Source organism: Podarcis melisellensis, assembly GCF_964234715.1.
Source record: "Podarcis melisellensis genome assembly, chromosome: 10".
Classification (NCBI taxonomy): domain Eukaryota; kingdom Metazoa; phylum Chordata; class Lepidosauria; order Squamata; family Lacertidae; genus Podarcis; species Podarcis melisellensis.
The window spans coordinates 46,780,799-46,786,798 of NC_138542.1; the positions used below are offsets into that span (position 1 = coordinate 46,780,799).

A 6,000-nucleotide genomic window follows, 5' to 3' on the forward strand; every position below is an offset into this window, starting at 1 on the left:
TGTAGCAAAAATGGCTTTTCTAAGATTAAATAGAGCGTAATAAAAGCATGCCCCTTTGTGCCCTAGAACAGTCTCCCTAGGGAGGTTGTGGACTCTTATTCCTTGGAGGTTTCTAAGCAGAGGTTGGATGGCCATCTGCCATGGATGCTTTAGCTGAGATTCCTGCATTGCAGGGGGTTGGACTAGATGACCCTTGGGTCCCTTCCAGCTCTACAGTTATATGATTCTATGGCACCGCCCCTAGCTACTCTTCCTACCACCACAGTTTTCCCCTCCAAAAAGCAAAACCCCCAAATTCTATTGAAACCAAAACTTTAGATTGAGACTAAAGTAAGCAAACTGGATGATAAGTATGTTTGTATAGAGTAGCAGCCTGTCAGCTATGAACCTTCTTGTAGGCAGGGAATAGCACATCATCATAAAGAATAACTAGGATGAACTGAGCACATGGTGGACTCTTAACCTGCTTTTTCTGTTTGCTTTTCTTCCAGGTTTATTATTTAATATATTTGCTGTATTGCCCCCATGGGGTCCTCAGAGTTTCTCTCCGTCCATCCGCCTCAATGCTACTTTTGGACGGCCAATGGTGCTTCCTGATCCCTTGCTCGCTGGACGTTCTCCCACCAAAGTTTACCCTTTCGACTTCTCACCTAATTGCATTTCAGCATTGTCCCCAAAGGAAGAAACCGGGGTGGGAAATAAACGGAAGAAAGAAAACACAGCCATTTGGATGGACAATATATTGCCTACTGGAGCAAACGCACTGGAAACGGGCAAAGACTTTGTGGCCTCGATCTCCTTTTGAAGGAGGAGGCCACTCCCCTCCCTCTTTCTTCCTCCTTGCTCCCACCCAGACTGTTAGCTGGGCTCAGGCAGCTTACAGCGCAACAGATGCAAGTCAAGGCAGTCAGAGTGGCAACCAGTGACAGCAAATGCACTAAGGACTTCTATCGTGATGTCTGACTAGATATCTTTAATGTGTGTGTGTATGTGTGTGTGTGTGTATATATATATATATATGTTCTATTTTTTAAAACCACTAAAACATGCCATGCTCTGGGAATGGAAACAATGAAAGCAAAATTCATTTGTCCAACGGCGCTTTCTGCTGCCAGCTGGGGGTGGGGACAGTGAACAGGAATGGAGCAGCTGTACTATAGGGAACTGCTGGTCCTCCCCACACCCATCCAGGGAGCTGCTTGGGTTAAAGAGGCCTTCTTTGCACATGATTATGGAGGGCTTGACTTATCCTGTTGCTACTCTCCTATTGCAGCTGGAATTTGAAATCCCCCCCCCTTTTTTTGAATGACTCGCTATGAGGTTTTCTTAATGGCTTTGCATTCAGTAAAGTGAGGATTACCACCACTGGATAAACTGGAGCCCCAAGCCAACCTGCAGTCCCCGTTTCAGAGGCTTTATATTTTAATGGGACGGGGTGGGTAGGTTAATCATAATAACCGTATTAGAGCATGTTCTTCGAATGACAATCAATGCCACCTCTGTTTAAGCGATCTCAAGTAGCAGTGTAGACCGAGAAAGAGACCTTTGCTTGGTATTTTGGAGAGCTGCTGCTCACCAGGGGTCAAACAGCAACGGGTTGCGCAGATCATTGGTATGACTCTGTGATTACCACCAGCCCAGCCCATATCACAGGTCCCTTGTGGGCGACCTTCTTTCCAAGGCAGTGTCATTACCATCCCTCCTATGATGCAGCAATGAATATGCAGATGCTAACTCGTCTTAATAACCTCAGGTGAACATCATCTGATCGGATGGAAACGGAGCTGTGCCAAGCCTTCCAACAGCCATAAAAGATCCCACGATGCATTGCGTAGTCGCGCCTGTGTGCCAAGTGGTGCTTTGCACCTGACCCTCGGTTTCCAGTGCTGTCCAACCAGAGTCCCTGGACAAGGAGCCAGTCAGTAGCATCCGATGTATGTGGGGGAGGCAAAGAAGCTGAGCAGAGATAACTGGCCCTCTTTAACCACTGGCTATTTTTAATCTTCTCTGTTTTTCTCAGCTGTCCTATATTTTGTCTCTTCAAAGCTGGGAACGGTTATCTCTTTAAAGGTTCACAAGCCATTCCAGATCACCAAAGAATAATAACCGCTGAAGGTTTTGTGTGAGAGCGTAAGAGAGAGAGTGGCCTATCTTCAGGAACGATTGCAGGGGCCTGTGGGGAGGTAAAATAAGAAGGAAAGACGTTCACTTTTCCCAAGTCAGAGAAAGGATCACTCACCTGTTTATCTTTAAAGTGTTGGAGGAAAGAGTAAAGAAGGATTGCACAGACAAGACTTCATAACTTCTACTTTCCACCTACCTCTCTGTATTCTCTTGCAAAAGAAGGGCAAAAAAAAACAACACATAATGAGTGGGGAAATGGGTAGAGCTGCCTTTGCCAACCTGGGGCCCTCCAGATGTTTTGGATTACAACTGCCATCAGCCCCATCTGGAGGGCATCAGGTTGGCAAAGGCTGGGATAGAGTGTGGATAAAATTTTGCAAGGTAAGTCCCTCCTTCTCCCCTGCTCTCTGCCTCTGCCATTTCTCTGGTCTTTGTGCTGGATTAAGCCCAGCAAAAGGCACCTTGGATAGACCTTAATGCTTGGAAAGATTTCCTGCCATGTCTCAGGTAGACCAGATGAAGAGTTGAAGCATGGCAGTCACATGCATTTGTTAGAAAGAGACAGACACATCACACAACGCTACCTAAAAGATGTATCTGTGCAAATGTTTGGCACAAGGAAAGAGAAGGAATAACCTGCCCCTGGAGTCACTCTTATAGGAAGCATGTGAAGCACAACATTTGCCTGATGACCAGGTTGGATTGAAAATCCAGGTTTTCCTCCTTTTCCTGCAAGGCTGGCTTAAGCTGTTTTGCTCCTTTCATTTGTATGGAACAAGAGGAAAAGGCTATAAACTGGGAGACTGGCAGGAAGGTAGGCACACTGACTGCAAACTCATGGGACAAACTGGGTCTGGTACTTCCACTCTCTTCAGTTGTAGGAGGTGGGGGGAGGGAGGAGAGGGAAAACTTGTGGCTCACACAATTGCCCCCATACCTCAGATCCTGTTATTCAAAGGGTCCAAGGGGGTGGGGGACTGTTTCCCCCTTGAATTGCATTTGTATGGAGTACTTGGATTCAGGTGCTAGAGGCAGGTTCCTGTACTGCCTAATGCTGGAATGGGAAACACTATGCCACCTTCCAGGCGATGTTTGGCACTCCAGTTCCCACCAGTTCAGCCAACATGGCCAATGGTTAGGGAACATAGGAGCTGTAGCCCAAAGCCATCTGGAGGGCCATGGGTTTTCCCCTCCCTGATCTGTTGTATTGGGTAGGCCAACTTTTCTCCTTGCAAACCAAGACTATGGGCCGATCAAACCTTGCAAAACGATCAGTTGGCAGTATGGTCAGGCACTACTGGTGAATAAAAGAAGCAAGCTTACAGTAATGGCTGTGGACTCTCAATATAGTTTCATGGAGGAGGCCAGTAGCAGGATTTTTTTTTTAAGGCTGATGGAAACAACACAGATTTCCTGCCTGCCTACCTGCCTTATACCCAAAGCTTGCTCTCTGACATTAAAGAACACTTCTTGCTATTCAATCTTACTTCTCGTTGTCTTTAAAAGACCATTTGTTTTCCTGCATCTTTTTCATTTGTAAGGAGGGCAAGGTCTCTCTCTCTCCACACCCATTCTATGTAAAAATTAATTTATACTCAGTACTGTATTTAAAGTTGTTTTAAAAAAACCTTAAATTCAAAAATTCTGCGGTTTTGTGTCTCTTGTTTTAAAGCAGCTAAAAGCAGGGTGGCGGGAATTTGACAGGGGTGGGGAGAGGAGTTTCCAAAAGGCCGACTCGACAACCTGGAAGAAAGAAACACTTTTTAGAGGTCATAAATCCAGACGTAATAAATTTGCCTGTATTTATTCTCACCCATTCCCCCAAAGTAATCACATGTTCAAAATGCAGGGATTGCCCAACAACATTCCGAGAGCAGAAATGCCAGATAATATTGTACCAGACAGATATGGTTAGTGATCTCATGTAAGACATGGTTATGGCTAGTAATGTTATATAAAACTCAAATTCTAGATGCATTATGAGAACCTAAGCATTTAAAACAGGTACATCGCACAGCTGAATGTAGACAAGCTTTGCTCAGACAAGATGAGTCACTCCGCTTGTAACTGGGATGACTCACTGTTTGCTGTGTGCCCCAAAGGTTTCATGAGCAAAGGCAACAACATCCTATCGTGGTGGGTGGAATGGCAATTTGCTCTTGAGTGTTCAGGGCCTGGCATCTTGTTAAAACTGGTACAGCCCAGCGGGCAGCGTCTCAGCCTTGTTATTAGTAGACAGGAAAGGTAAATCTCAAACTCTGTTGTTAAACGCACACTCTCAGTGCCACGTCCATAAAACGGAAGTAATAACAATGATCTTCCTACTTTGTAAGGACTACATAGTGTTAATAGTGGTTTAAAAGCATGTAGAAGCTCAGTTCACAACAAGCCAAACCATGGCTAAGTGTGAGTAGTGTGTGGGTACTCACAATAAAGATCACAGCCACTTATCTTCGCTCCCCTGTGCTTGTCCTATTGCCACCCTACCCAGAGCTAGACTATGGTTGAGTTTCATGTTACATCCATACCTGGGCTCATGAATGGTCTCCCCCAGACAAACCAAAAGAAGTAAGCTAAGAACAAACCATTGCTGCAGCATGTGGTTTGTTCTTGCCTAACCGCTTGTGGTTTGTTTGAAGCAGATAAACCTAATGCTAAGGCAAACCATTACTTAGTTCCAAATAGCGCAGTGGCAGGATGACTGGGGAGAAGTGAAGTGGCCACAATATTTTCTGTGAGCACACTAAAGCTTGCACATTCACACTTAGCCATGGTTTGGTTTGGAGTTACCCATGAACTGGACCTTTATGTGCTTTGCAGTCACTGTTAAAATTGCAGTGTCTCTAGGAAGTAGGATCATTGTTCTGTTTTATGGATGTGGCACTGAGATTGTGCTTACTGTAGGCAGCAAACTGCTTTATTACCCAAGTTATTTACCCTAACATAAATTGAGCTCATACATTTATAGTTTTTCAAACAGTCCTGTGTCTTTTAGTTTTTGCTGTAACAGACTAATGTGGCTCCCTCTCAGGGAATGTATAGTCTTCGTTACTCCAGAGTAAAATATCCTCACTTTGTACCAACCACTGCTCACAAGGTGATGAAAGCCAGCAAACCATGGTTATTCCTAGGCTTACTGCAATCTAGACCAGTGGCTCTGCAAACCTTTTGTCTATAAATAACTTCGGTGGAGGAAGGTGAAATCCTCAGAACTGCAATTCACAGTCCCGGGAACAAGGCGAAAGCTGCTGATTAAGACTTAAATCACAGGTGGGCAGACTTCTCAGGTCCAATTCAATTTCTTTATTAGAACATCAAGACCCAACAAACCAGAGGCAGATGCAAATGGCAAATTACAGATATGGAATGGAAAAGAACAAGACGCCTCTGAGCACAATCATAAAGCATAAGAAGAGCATGCTGGATCAGGCCAGTGGCCCATATGATCCAAGCATCCAGTGCTCACAGTGGCCAAACATGCCTGTGGGAAGCTCAACTGGTAAAGCATCTCAGCTGTGGCTTCAAGCCCCACGCTGGGCAAAAGATTCCTGTATTGAAGGGGGTTGGACTAGATGACTCTTATGGTCCCCTCCAACTCTATAATTCTATGATCATGAGTGCAACAGGACTCTCCTCTCTTACAATTTCTAGCAACTGATATTCAGAAACACACTGCCTTCAGCAGCAGAGGTAGAAAGAACATAACCATCAAGTTTAGTCTGAGCCTAGGAATATGTTTTCAGTTGTAGAAGTGAACTGAGCCCACAGGTCTATCTCACAGAAGTCCACACCTGGTTAGTTTTCTTCATTTCAACAGCCTAATATGTGAGGAAAGCCATGTTGCTGTTATTATTAAACAAGTGGGAGTTGGGAACC

At 44.9% G+C, this 6,000-nt stretch overlaps 1 protein-coding gene across 4 annotated transcripts in view; it reads left to right on the forward strand.

The window, feature by feature from the left end:
• PDGFB (platelet derived growth factor subunit B) overlaps nt 1–3,504 on the forward strand; it is a 45,826-nt gene extending 42,322 nt beyond the window's left edge. For all 4 annotated transcript variants that reach the window (XM_081928440.1, XM_081928441.1, XM_081928438.1 and 1 more), the window contains one exon: nt 492–3,504. The gene's annotated coding sequence lies outside the window, so the exon portion shown is untranslated. The remainder of the gene's footprint in view (nt 1–491) is intronic.
• Nucleotides 3,505–6,000: the final 2,496 nt, after the last annotated feature.